The sequence below is a fragment of the Lactuca sativa genome, chromosome 8 (assembly GCF_002870075.4).
Source record: "Lactuca sativa cultivar Salinas chromosome 8, Lsat_Salinas_v11, whole genome shotgun sequence".
NCBI classification, from domain to species: Eukaryota; Viridiplantae; Streptophyta; class Magnoliopsida; order Asterales; family Asteraceae; genus Lactuca; species Lactuca sativa.
Window position 1 is genome coordinate 122,184,824 of NC_056630.2, and position 14,713 is coordinate 122,199,536.

Here is a 14,713-nt window from a genome sequence, read left to right on the forward strand (position 1 = left end):
TGAAGGCTGAAGAGGCAGGTTATGATTTGTGAAAGCACTAACAAAGAGCATGCATCAATGTCAACCATATATAAATATAAAGATGAATAAGAAAAATAAATGAAAAAACTACAATGATATAACCGATACAACTAGAAACTCTAAAAAAAACTTAAGGGTAAGCTATATATGGACATTATATTTTGACTTAATACATAACAAACAATACTTAACTACAGAAATTCAAGGAATCATCTTCACAATTTGAGTTTATGTGCAACCTTATAGAACTAGCAAACAGACTTCATGTATACATTATGTTAAGTTAGAAACATTACCTTAAAAAATATTATCTTGAGTTACTTGATGTATTTTGTTATTGTTTGTATTGTAATGTGTTTAATATGGTTTCAAAGTGTTTAGTTTTGTTAGTGACTTGATGTTGGTCATTACGACTTTAGCTTAATTAGGTTATTAATAGCAATGTACTTTTAGTAATTTTAAAATAACTATAAAGTAAAGGTGAATTAATTTTAAAAAAAATCAATAAAAACAAAATATTAAATTAATTGTAAAGCAAATTAAATTAGTTTTAAAATCAAATTAATATTAATTTAAAACAAAATCAAATTAATTATAAAATCAAATTAAGTTAGTTTTAAAATCAAATTAGTATTAATATTAAAATAAAATAAAATTAATTATAAAATCAAATTGATATGATTTTCTTATTAAAACACGTTGAATCGTTGATTTTTAGTTTAAGTTTCTTATGCATAACCATTGTGAATACTTTATCCAATCCGTCTGATTTCTACTTCTCGAGTATATATATATATATATATATATATATATATATATATATATATATATATATATATATATATATACTTGTAAATATTCTATCCATTCTCGGGTATATATTTATTTATATAGCCCAAATACAATCTAACTTTTGATAACTATATAATATAATTTTTAATAATAAAACGGCAATGACAATCAATAAGAGTTGGATTAGAGAGAACCGAATGTCTTCAAAATACTTGGAAGGTCTTAAAAACTTTATGAAGATTGTTGAGAAACATGTCAACTCCAAAGGCAAAGTACGTTGCCCGTGCAAAACGTGTGTGAATTCGTATCGACATGTTTTGCCTACGGTTTATGCCCACTTACATGACATTGGGTTTATAGAAACATATACTACGTGGATTCATCACGGTGAGAAACATGTCGGTTCTTCGGATTTAAGCTACAATTCAACTCCAAGAACAAACATTCCAGTAAACACGCCCACAAGTAATTAGATGTTTGATGTAATTGATGATGTTATGGCGGAACAAAATACAAATCAAGAAAATATAGACGAGGAGGGGGCGAGGTATAGACCCGTAATTTGATGATTTGTTTGAGGAGCTCAATACCAAGTTATACCCTGAATGTAGCGATATGTTTGCCTTAAACTTTTTGGCAAAGTTGTTGCATATTAAAGTGATCAATACATGGACAAATAGTTCGTTTGACCAACTTGTAGAGTTGCTAAGAGTTGCTTTCCCGAAGAGCAAAATTCCAGCTTCACACTATGAAGCTAAAAAGAAGTTGAGAAAGATAGGGTTAGGATATCAATCGATCCACGCTTGCAAAAATGATTGTACTTTGTTTTGGAAGGAGAACAGTTCCATGCAGAATTGCCCGATTTGTAAGGAGAGTAGATGGATGAACACAACTACAAAGGGGAAAAAAGTACCACAAAAAGTGTTGCGGTACTTTCCTTTGACTCCAAGACTTCGACGAATGTATAGCTCCAGATTCACAGCTAAAGATATGAGTTGGCATAATATTGGACGCTCAATAGATGGTATGATGTATCATCCTGTTGATGGGAACTCATGGCAAGATTTTGATCAAAGATATCCAAAGTTTGCTAAAGAATCTAGAAATGTTCGTCTAGGTTTGGCTGCTGATGGCTTCAATCCATTCGGCAATTTCAATAGTACTTATAGTACTTGGCCAGTTATATTAACTACCTACAATACACCACCATGGATATGTATGAAAGAGTCTTCTTTCATGCTAACTTTGATGATTCCTGGCCCTAAATCACTCTCAAAGGACATTGATGTTTTCTTGAGGCTTTTGGTGGATGAGTTGAAAATGTTGTGGGCCGAAGGAGTCCAAATGAGAGATGCATCAACCAACACCATATTCAACATGTGTGCGATGTTGTTATGGACTATCAATGATTTTCCACCACGTGGAAGTTTGTCTGGATGGAGTGGTCAAGGTTATTTATCATGTCCTACTTGTAACGTAGACACATCTTCCATTCATGTCACCAACAAGATGTCTTATGTTGGTCATAGACGATTCTTGCATATGAACCATAAGTGGAGGCAAAGTTTATTGTTTAATGGTCAACCTGAGAGAAGGTCACATCCAAAACGATTCAGCAATACAACTATATTAAAGCAATTGGCTTGTCTCCCTGATCGTATTCCAGGGAAACATCCTGAGCATGGGGGTGCAACAAGAAAGTGCAATGATGAAACAAGAAAAAAAAAGAGTTGAATTGGACGAAACGTAGTATCTTTTTTGAGCTTTAGTATTGGTCTTCCCTCGAGCTAAAACACAATATAGATTTTATGCATGTGGAGAAAAATGTGGACGAGAATTTTGTAAATACTGCATTGATGAATGAAAAAACCAAAGACAAAAAAGAAGCAAGAGAAGACTTGAAAAATATGGGCATTCAGCCAGATCAATGGCCAAAAGAGAAAGTCAACAAGAGGAAGAAAGTCAGCAATAAGAAGGAATACAACAAGAAGAAAATAATACTACCACATGTTGATTACTCCTTTAAACCAATTGATCGACAACGATTCTGTCAATTCAATAAAGGAGTGAGGCTACCTGATGGTTTTGGATCGAACTTTAATAAGAAGGTGAATGATACTGCATCAAATTTGGTTGGGCTAAAGTATCACGATCATCACATCCTCATGCAACGATTGCTGCCTATAGGGGTTCAAGCATTTCTCCCAAAAAATGTTTCAACAACAATCATTGACTTATGTACATTCTTCAAAAAAATTTGTGCACGGTCATTAGATGTTAACGACATGAGAAATGCCAGAAAAGAAGTGGTGAAGATTTTATGCAATCTTGAGTTGATATATCCTCCAGCATTTTTTGACATCATGATTCATCTAATTCTTCATTTACCTGAAGAAGCCATTCTTGGAGCGCCTGTACACATGAGATGGATGTATCCTTTTGAAAGATACATGAGAAAACTTAAAAATAATATCAGAAACAAAGCCAAGCCAGAAGGCTCAATAGCAGAGGGTTATGTTGCAGACGAAGCTTTGACATTCTGCTCTATGTATCTTGAGGGTATGCAAACAAAATTCAATTGGGTTGATAGAAATGAGGATCCTGGCCTTCCAAAAAGGCAATTTAATGTGTTCTCATCACAATGTCGATCGATGTCCACTAAGAAGCTCGCCGAACTTTGTAAAGATGCCAAAAAATCATTTCATTGGTTTGTACTAAGCAACTGCGATGAGGATGAGCTGAAAGGCTACATATCGTAAGTTTTGTGATCTATTAACTACTTTTCCGATAGTGCTATCATATCTTCAAACTATTCTAATTGTTTTGTCTCACATCCAGCGAATTCAAATCAGAATCGCCTGAAAGTGATTTGAAAACAAAATTTCCTCCATGGTTCAAAAGAAAGGTAAATACCTTATATTCTAATATATAATATAAAACTAATTTATATTAGTACTTAAATGTACAATATTATATTTCCTTATAGATTTATCGCCTCGAAAGAGAATCACCTTCGGACTCTACTAACGAATTAAAGGCGTTGGCACATGGTCCGTTAGATGCAACTTCTTACACCGCCTGCATAGTAAATGGTGTTCGATTTGTTGTGCTTAGGCGTGATCTCCAACGTACTACTTAAAATAGTGGCATTCTTACATTAGGAGTAGACGGTACACCATTCTACAGTCAACTGGGGGACATCATAGAGTTGCACTATTTACATGGTTATTCAGTTGTACTCTTTCGTGGTAAATGGTTCAATGCGTCATTAGGTAATGGACATTTAATTAGTAAAAAGAATATGGTTGTTATCGATACCAGTCATGAATGGTATGTCGGTAAAACATGGTATGATGATCAACAATACATCTTAGCCACTCAAGCTAAACAAGCGTTTTATCTCCAAGATCCTACTCGAAATAATAACCGGAGAGTTGTGGAAGATGTTCATCATCGAAAACTTTGGGATCATCCAAGTATCGGTGTTAATGAGATAGATGTGGTGAATGACACTCGATCAAATGATTTTCCCTTGGCTGTCAATTTAGGTGATGATGATGATGATGAATACTTCGTTGACGGTGATGATATGTACTTTTTAGATAATGATGACGATGGTGAATCAAGTGTGGATCCTTCTATAAACGATGACAATTTTTTTAATGATGACGATGATGGTGGTGATACGTACTCTTCAGATAATGATGAAGATTTCATAAATGGTGACGAATTTATTAATGATGATGTTGTACATGTATATTGTTCTAGTGATGATTCTGATTGATGGTATGTTACGGTTGTTATACATTTTGATTTCTTAAAATTGTTTATTAGTTTTTTTAAAGTATGTTTAGTATATTTTATAATACTTGTTAAACAGATGGCTACACATGTTGCGAGGGGGCATGGAGGAGACGGCGGGGAACGACCTCCACATACGCGTGCATGCAAGATACGGGCAGGTTGCCAATCTTGTAAGTTACATGAAATTCATAAATATATTGGATATATTTTTAAAGTTTTAAATTTCTAAATTTTTATTCTATGTGTCAATGTAGCAAACCCGATGCGTCGACGTGGAAAAGGAAGATGCTTAAATATGCGAAAAAAGTTCAAGCACAACGACCAACCTTTACCTGTAGATATTGATATCAGAGGGGGGACCTATAGATTCATAAATACAAATGGCAAAATGTTGACAAAATTTATCTCAAACTTTGTGGCAGATCATGTACCACTCCATTATAGGACTTGGAGACGTGTTCCTTTTTATTACTATGAAGTTATGTATCCTGAGATTGAAGTAAGTACAAAATACCTTTTATATGTGAAAAATTTATACCTTTTAAATATATTTTTTACTAATTAAATTTGTTTTTTTTATTGCGGACATATTTTAATCTTGATATGTATCGGGGTACAGATCTGTGGGAAGTCGTTCGAGCGATTGTCAAAGAGCTTATAAAGAGCACAAACATGAAGTGAAAAATTATTTTGATAGTGTTGGTGGGTATACTGATGTTGAAGGTGCTAGACAATGTCCACCGGATGATATGGACGACGAAGCTTGGGATAATATGATTGATCTTCTTTTTTTGGATGAGGGTTATAGGAAGCAGTGCAAAGAATGTAAAGAAAGCAGGTCCAAACTTCAAATTACGAGTTCTCATGGAAGTAGAACATATGCAGACAGACGACGTGAGGAGGTAATTAAATTTATTTGTATTTTATAAAAAAAATTTAACACTTATATAAATATATTAATTGTTTTTGGCTTATTATAGACAGAAAAAGGAGAAGACCGCAACATATCGATGCTTGGAGACAGATGCGATTTAAAGAAAGTCGGGGTTGGTGTACACCACAAGCAAAAGTAGTTTGGGTAAGTAATAAACGAAATTAATAAGTTGTTTGATAAATATGTTATTATTATTATTATAGTTACTTTAAGGTATATTATTATTATTATTTTAGTGTATAAATTTAGTTATTTTTTAATTAATGTATTTTTATTGTTTTCTTTATTTTAGGAAAACATTCAACGAGAGAAGATGTTGATGCAGTCAGAGCTTCGGGAAACGAAAAGCTAAATGAAGAACAATGTCTCGCTCGTGCCCTCGGTGAGAGATGTGGGCATATGCGCGGAATTGGAAGGAAACCAAGCATCAACAATAATTTATTTCCAAATGAACATACCAAACATTCCCAAGCTTCCGCATCCCAATTTTCAGATAATCCCCAAGTTGTTGTATTATCCCAATAAATTCAAATCATGCAACAACAAATGCTACAAATGAACCAAATGTTTAGTAACACTTTCACGTCCGTCATTCCAAAATTCCAACCACAACCAATGCCACAATTCCAGTTTAATCCCAATATGTTTTCACAAAATAACCCCGAAACATCCAATGAACACGAAGAGGATGATGATGATGATGATGATGATGATGATGATGATGATGATGATGATAATGATGATGATGATGATGTTGGTGATGGTGGTGATGATGATGATGAGGATGAGGAGGAGGAGGAGGAGAACTAGAATCATAGTGACAACAATGCTTATTAAAAACTTGCTTTTTTGGTTATGTAGTAGAATATGAATGATATGGTATGTAGTAGAATTTGAATAGTATGTTAGGTTCATTAAGTCTTTTTGGATTTTAATGGTATGTTAGGTTTATTAAGTGTTTTTGGATTTTAATGGTATGTTATGTTATGTTATATTTATATTATTCTGCAAATATCTATTTTGGATTTGTTTTAAGAAACAAATTTGGTATATATAAAAAAAGCTGTGAAAAAAACTAGGCTATACCGACGACATGTCATCGATACAACTTCGTAACGGTAAAAACGGTTTCCACCTTTCCAGACGACATATCATCGGTATTACACAAACTTTTCCCGACGACAAGTCGTCGGTATAAATGCTCACTTTTCCCGACGACAAGTCGTCAGTATAGGTCCCGAATAAATTTTTTTCTTATTTCCTCGAAAATCAATCCCGACGATCCTTTGCCGACGACTTGTCGTTTGGATTAGTTACTCTATACCGATGACACCTGTCCCAACAACATTTTCGACTTTTACCGACGGATATGTACCGACGACTTTTTATAGACGACATGTCGTCGGTATAAGCGTCGTCGGCACAGGTCCCTAATTGTCGTTTGCATAGGGCTTGATCCTTGTAGTGATAGCATATAATAATACTCTACACTCTACAGGGGGTGTTAAAAAGTAACCGTATCCGAAAACCCAATTCGAAAAATCCGAAAATCCGATCTGAAAATATCCGAATATCCGAAAATTTGGATATCCGGTTATTCGAATTCGGATACGGATAACGATTTCATAAAAGTTCGGATAGTTTGGATATCCGATATCCGAAATTTATATATTAACTATTTTTAAATATATTTCTAGTTTGAAGGGTCCACTTTAAAAAGCTCAAACCCAAAAGGGATGTTGTTGGTACTTGGTAGGGTTAGGTCACAAATCTTGAAATCTGTGTTCTTTCTAAACCAAAGCGATCAATTCTCCTCTCGATTCTCTTTGACCTTAATACCTTCACTCATCGAATAGAAAAATCTTCAAGTATTCCGAGAGTTGTTGATACTAGACATAGAGCTTCACAATTACTAAGTTCTTCTCTTCCTCAAGAGGATCGAATAGAAGAATCTTCCCATTTTCTGAGTTCGACTCATCCCCTTTTTAACCGGTTAGCTTCTAGTATAGGACATTCCATGTTATGTAATGCTTTTCTTTTGTTCTGTTACTATTCCACTACTATACTACATCATGTTTTTTGTAGCTATATGTAGCTTTTTGTAGCTATATGTAGCTGTACGTTTGTGTAGCTATAGATGTAAATAAATATGATTCTTTCTTTCTAATGTTTTTGTAGATGTATGTGTAAATAAATATGACAGGCTCTTAAATGATACTGAAATCTGTTATGGATGAAAGATTTAAATGATAATTAAATGTGTTATGAATGAAAGATTTAAATGTGTTATGAATGAAAGATTGGTAATTTGGTATAACAAATGTGGTAGACTCTCCAAAATGTCAAATGATCACACTAAAAAAGCAGACTCTTTGGAGTTTAGAGCATTTAAAGAGTTCATTAACTATAAACATAAATAAGACAAACAAAAATCGTGAAGTCCATAACATTTTTTTCAAGATCATTTATTGGAAAGTTAGCAAAGGGCTTCTAGCCCAGCGGTATCAGGTGGTGCCCTCCCTCTTTGAGGTCGAGGGTTCAAGTCCCGTCGTGGACATATGTGGAATTAGGTGTTAGTTTAGGAGTAGATTAGTATATCTGTATTTGTCGGTTCAAAAAAAATTATTGGAAAGTTAATCTTAAATGTGTCATGTGTGTATCTAGTTTATTGACCTTATTCTCATGACAATAATGTAGTTTTTTTCCCTCATTTGATTGGACATTTTAATCTGAAATATACCTGATTTTTCTCACGATAGTAATGTAGTTTATTCTTTTTATTATTTTAGGTAATGCATTTTATTTTTTTGCATTAATATCAATGTACAATTTTTCAGATTTTCACAATGGCCATAACTAACAAAGGTACAATTACATCCGAATGCGTGTTCGTGTCTGAAAATGAGGTGGCGACAAACACAAAAAGGAAAAAGAGAAAAAAAATCAACAAGCCTCAAACAAAAAAGATGATGCAAAACCACCCCGTCCAGCTCCGCCATCTACAGGTGAAGCTCATGATCACATGAAGAAAAAAAGATCTTTTTGGTGGAAACATTATGAAAAAAATGAAGTTGTTGATGTTGCTGAATGTATACATTGTCATAGAAGGATTGGTTGTGCAAGCGTAAATGGGACTACACCTTTGAAATACCACATTATTGGTTGCAAACAGAATCTAGAAACATAGATAAAAAACAAAAACTCATTGACCTTGAGTCCAAAACACGTATTAGTGACGATGGTTCTGCTGAAACTACTACTGTTCCTAGGTTGTGGGAGTTCAACCCAAAAGTTATCAGGAGAGCACTTGCTAGAATGTTGGTAGTTGACGAGCTGCCATTTTCTTTTGTTGAGCATGAAGGTTTTCGTTATTTTTGTAAGGTGATGAATGCCCATTTTAATGTCCCTTCACGTTCTACCGCTACACAAGATTGCTATAGTACTTTCATCAAGGAAAGGAAAAGGTTGTCGAATATTTTTGCAAATTTGTCTTCCAGAGTATGTCTTACCACAGATACTTGGACATCGGGACAAAATTTAAGTTATATGTGTTTGACTGCACGCTTTATAGACGACAACTGACAGTTACATAAAAAAATTATTTAATTTTTTTCCAATAGTTGGTCATGTTGGGGTCATAATTGGTAGATCGGTCGAAAAATGCTTGATAGAATGGAACCTTAAAAATATTTTGACCGTAACGGTTGATATTAATCATTTAAAAAAGGTTTTTAATCATTGGGAAAGTGGTGTTATGAAGGGAGCTTTTTTGCATATGAGATGTGCAGCTCATATCCTAAATTTGTTCGTTAAAGATGACCTAGATGATGTGAATTTATCAATAAAGAAAATACGTACAATTGTGAAATATGTCAGGTCATCTCCGGCGAGGCTCCAAAAATTTGAAGCATGCATTGGAGAGGATAAAATCAAAAGCAAGAGTCTTGTGTCCATGGATGTCGATACACGCTGGAATTCAACCTTTTTGATGCTTGAGAGTGCTTTGAAATTTAAGAAAGCATTCTCAAACTTGCTTCTGAAAGATTCAAATTGTGATAAAGAGTTAAAAAAAAGTGTGAAGGTGGTTTGATAAGTGAAACTGATTGGACCAATGTAAGTAGTTTGCTACCATTCTTGAAAATATTTTTTTATGTAACAAGTAGATTTTCTAGTTCCAAGTATGTGACTTCCAATTCTTATGTATAAGAAGTTTTTGGAATTGGTCATGTGATAGATGGTTTTACTAAGCATACAAACATGTCCGTTAAGACCATGGCACAAAAAATGCAAAAGAAATATAAGAAGTATTGGGGGGGGGGGGGGGGGGGGGATGCTGATAAGTTAAATCAATTTTTGTTCATTGTTGGAGTCCTTGATCCAAGGTCAAAATGGAAATATATTGAATGGGTTGTTGCAGAAAATTTTAACAAAGATAGTGCTGCTATTTTTCTTATCAAACCAGAGCACAACATGCGCTCTCTGTTTGATATGTATCATTCTGTCATGCCTCAAAAGGAGCACAATGAAGTCTCATCCATATCTTCTACTTGTGTTTCTAATCCTATATGGGGGAATGATGTAATGGACATTGATGCAATGATGACAAAGAGGTTTGGAATGGCTATGGGAAGTTCACAAACTACTACAAGGAAAACGGAATTAGACAAATATTTAGGGGAAGATCGTGAGCCCATGGACTTACATTTTGATATATTAACATGGTGTAAGGTTCAAAGATGTAGGTATCTCATTCTTTCTAAGATGGCTCGAGATATTCTTACTATTCCAGTTTCTACAGTTGCCTCTGAGTCGGCTTTTAGTAAGGGGGACGAGTATTTGATTGTTTTCGGACTGCTTTAACTCCAAGAATGGTGGAAGCATTGGTGTGTACACAAGATTGGACACGTACTTCTTATAATCCTATTATGGTTGATGATCTACTACTTGAAATAGAGAAAATCGAGGAAGGTTAGGTTTATCTAATTGTACTTGTGTTTATTGAGTTTCTTTCAATATATAATTTTATTGTTTTCTTTTTATTTTGACATATAGGTTTGAATGGAACAACCGACTATCATTATTGATGAAACGGTTGATGAAACATCTGGAATCACTGATCTGGCTGGAGGTATATAAATATTTAGATGTTCCATTTTAGCTATTTAAATTGTGCCAAACTATTTTTTATTTGAATATGTAATCTATTATTCTATACATATTTATGTTTCTAATTTTTATTTCTATTTCTTCTAAATTACTGCTTTAAATAGTAGTTGTGTAGTATGGACCTCTGGAGGAGTTTTTTTGGTGGTAAATATGGACTAGACTTATGGACTAAAGTTTTATTGGTGGTAAATATGGAAAAGACTTATGGAATTTAAGTGCTTGGTTTGGAATTTGGAATGTCCTTTGCTACCGTGAAGTGAATGCCACGTTCTCTTTTGCACTTTTTCTTTTGTTGATTATTAATATCGTGGCTATATAGTAAATACCAAGTACATAGAATTTTTATATAACTTCAATATTATCTAATGGTTGTACCCATTGTTTGGAAAATATAATGTAAGTATTATACTATTATCTAATGGTTTGTATATGGCTTTAGTGTTGTGTTTGGTTTTGAGTTGATTCATGTATGTAGTTATTTCCTTTATCCTTTATTCTTTGGTTTTGAATTGATTCATGTAGTTACTTTAATATTTATTGTTTAATGGTTGAATATTTAAAAAAATGAAGTAGTTAGAATTTTAGATATCCGATTCTGGTATTCGTATCCGTATCCGAATTTTCGGATATCCGAAATTCGGATACGGTTACGGATACCAGAATTCACTTTGAAAATTTTGGATATCCAAATTTCCGAATATCCGGTTTTGGACACCCCTACTCTACAGACAGTCAGACAGATCTACAAATCACTAAGCATAACATGATCCTATGTACCGGGATACCGATCTAATATATCACTATAGCATGATAATTGTAATGCCCGTAGATCCGGGCTAGTCAATTTCGAGGCAATAAGTGTCGAAAACGAATTTTCGGCAAAATATTATTTAGAATAAATAATCTTAACCAAGTTTTAGAATATGTCTAAAGGTTTATGTGCATATAAAGAACGCCGAAATTCGAGTTATAACGAAGAAGTTATGGCCCGTCAAAGTTTCACGGCAAAACCGGCACAGCACCAGGAAACGTAAAATAATGAATTTACAATAGAAAACTTTTTGTCCTTAGTAATATAAATCAAAGTTGTAGTATACGTTAAACCGAGAGCGTCCATAAAAAGAACGTCCAAATCTGACTTCGTATGAGGAAGTTATGATTTTTCGAAGTTTCGGCTTAACAGTGTACGACTCGAAATTCGAATTTTAGTTCGAGCGGTTATTGGCCTACATGACCTAAATGAGATTTTAATATCTCATTAATAGGAACTCAACGGTAAAAAGACAGACGAAAACAGAGTCTGTATGAAGGAGTTATGAATTCTTCGCGATCATTTAACAGTCTAATCTCCTTGTACTGTTAAATTTAAGATCGGTCAAGAATTAGCTGACGGAGTCTAAATGAAAGTTGTAGATCTTGTTTTTACCTACGCGTTAAAAAAAGAACGTCAAAAACGGAGCTCGTATGCGAAAGTTATGAATTTTTGAAAATCGGTTGATTTCCACCCTGTGTGCGATGCCACGTGTCAGCACCAGGCTGCGTCTGGCTGTAGCCAGCCTGGCTCACGACGTGAATATCAAAAATTCATGACGTGAACCTTCCTCCAGCCCTTATAAATAAGTGGTGAGGCCTCCATTCATTCCTCACACCTCCCATAACTTCCCTCTCTCTCTCTCTCTAGAACTTCTCTCTAGCCCTGAAACCCCCCGAAAAGCCTAGGGAACCTCCCTAACACGAGGTGGAAGCCCCGGAGCGCCCGACGACTCTGAGAAGAAGAGCTTTTCGGCTCAGGAACGCTGCTCCAGCGGAGCCCGGTTTTGATAAAAACCCGCTGTAAGTGAGTTGCGCCTACCCTAACTTTATTATAGCTTATGATTCAATATAGTAATGTTATTAGGACCTTATAATAAGTACTTGGGCTATTATTATGGGTTATATAAGTATTGTTTAACGCTTATATAATAGTAATAATAGCTAGACTATTAATTAGTCTCGGTGAATATTTAACTAAACCCTAGTTGTAATGATACTAGGTTTTGTCGAGGGAAATTGTTTTAAGAGTAACGAAGCGCTGTCTGAATTCAGAATCACCACCTTAACAAGTGAGTGCATATTCCCTTTCATGAACATGATTTTAATACAAGTATTGAGTGATGTATTAATTATATGTTTATGTGCGAGTTAATTGATGTTGCTTGAAATACGTATTAAAGAACATACCTGATTATATATGATGGTTTAAGATAAAGAGTAAACCTAAATTAATTATGAGGAATATTGGGTAGTATTTTCTTATGGGTACGAGTGAATTATACTCAGAGAATAGAGCTTTAGTATATGTCATTGATCCGGGAGCATGGATTAGACATGGTCAGTTGTCCTTATTCCGGGAGTATGGATTAAGACATAGTCAGTTGTCCTTAGTCCGGGAGTATGGATTAAGACATAGTCAGTCGTCCTCAGTCCGGGAGTATCGATAGGACATAGTTATTCGTCGTTAATCCGGGAGAATGGAGTTACACATAGACACTTATCCCTAATCTGAGAGTATGGAAGGGCAGAATTATTGATCTGAGAGCATGGATTAAATCCGAGAGTATGGATTAAGTATGAGGTAAAATTTAAGGTCCGAGAGTATGGATAGTGTCGTTGAGAGGATCGACGGGGTGGGATAAGAGTTGCTTATATATATATATATATATATATATATATATATATATATATATATATATATATATATATATATATATATATATATATATATATATATATTTTGTGAGATCTAAATTATATGTATGATATAACATTGTGGGATTGAAATTCCTATGTACTCACCAAGTTTCCCAACCTGACCCACTCAATTTATTTATATCACAGGTGTCGATATGAAGTCACATTACACTGAGAGATTAAGGATATATAAATCACTAGTGATAATGAATGTAAGTTTTGTTTATGCTTATGTTTATGTATTGACAATGACATCCCAAATGTTTTAAAATGAATAAAAATACTTTTCTTCGGAAATGTTTTGATAACGTATTTATCATGTTTTACTGGGAACAAATTCCGCAACATTTTTATTAAAAGAGATACTCTGATTTTTATAAAGCATAAACAAAAAAAATCGGTCTTTTCTGGCCATGAAAATGGGGATGTCACAATAACATACATAACAAGATATCAAATCCAAAGGGTCGTCCTTTGTGCCTTCGACCCACTAGTACAGCGAGGAAAACTCACCTCACAAACTGGACAAAAGTTGATGAGGTTTCAACTTCGAATCTCAACTCTCTAACCGGCACCTATTCTAACCAAATGACTAATTTCTATTAAAATCCCAAAATACCCTTTAGGTCAAACTTGGTTAAACTTGGTCAAAGTCAATAAATCAACTGATTCACCCGAGTCAACCCAGCCGAATCACCTTAGAACGAGTACACAGGGCGTAATCTGAAGGTATGTTGGGCATACTCGCATGTTGAACACCATCAGGGTGGTTGACCTCGTACGATGGGTGTACTCCAAGTACGCGGGGCATGCTCCCAGAAGGTCCAAAACTCATTAAGAATTTAATAGCTTAAGCTCTTACGTCCATATTTCAGATCCACGGCTAAAATACACTCAAGAGTCATAAAGTTTCCAACTTTATGACTTTGCATGCCAATTAAGTGCTTAACTCAACTTCTTAATCTATTAAGACATTCTACAAGATGCATGGAGCTAAACCAACCAATTGAAACCCATTTTTATGACTCAAGACCTTTCCAATGGTCTGGAAGGACAACTTAATTATGACATCCCCATTTTCACGGCCAGAAAAGACTGATTTTTGTTTATGCTTTATAAAAATCAGAGTATCTCTTTTAATAAAAACTTTGTGGAATTTGTTCCCAGAAAAACTTGATAAATACATTATCAAAGCATTTCCAAAGAAATGTATTTTTATTCATTTTAAAACATTTGTGATGTTATCGTCAATACAGAAACATAAGC